We start from the raw sequence: 805 nt of genomic DNA, 5'->3' as shown, positions 1-805 counted from the left end.
TTTCCTAAAGTAGAAACTTTCCTAAAATAACAACCTTTCTAAAATAGATTTCTGTAACTAGAAGTTAGGAGGCGACAAACTTACTAGAAAAATCCGCCGGAAGCTCGTCAAGAAATCCCACCGGAAGCTCACCCAGAAATCTCGCCGGAAGCTCACCCGGAAATCCCACCGAAAAATTCACTATTGACTGGTCGTCGAATAATTCAACAACAACTCGTCACACGCAAAGAAATACTTTGACTTGATGAGAATAAAGAGAAAGGGTGGAGTTTCTTATATAAGAGAAGGGAAGGGAGGTAGGTTATCTAAACTTCCAATGTGGGACAAAATAAAATGAAGGGTTTTGGGTTTTAATTAATAAAAACAAATGAGCTTTCCCACATTGGGTCACAGTCGTTACAATTCTTCCCCACTTAATCAGAATTCGTCCCGAATTCCAAGACGGAACACGAGAAAAACTTCAACGAATACGAAGGAGAGAAGAACACGAGATGAAAACAAAAGGAAACAAACAGAAACTTGATTTTCATCCACACCAAAAGAAAAAGTCAGAAACGCTAACTACTAAACGAATGATTCTGGACAGAAGGGTGTCACTTTTATTTTGAAATTCCCAATCCCCAACAAACATTGAAAACCGCTGAAATCCGAGTCCCATAAATCGCCGTCCCGGGTCAGAGCCGGGACGGAACCCCGCTCTGATACCAAATTGTAACACCCGTATTTTCCAAAATAACTTAAATAAATAAAAAGTCTGAAATCTCCATTTATTACTTCTCAAAAGTCAACTCCAAAGTCGTAAATC

The sequence above is a fragment of the Brassica oleracea genome, chromosome C4, assembly GCF_000695525.1.
Source record: "Brassica oleracea var. oleracea cultivar TO1000 chromosome C4, BOL, whole genome shotgun sequence".
Taxonomy (NCBI): Eukaryota; Viridiplantae; Streptophyta; class Magnoliopsida; order Brassicales; family Brassicaceae; genus Brassica; species Brassica oleracea.
The sequence above is the reverse complement of the archived record's forward strand: the minus strand, read 5'-3'. Positions refer to the sequence as shown.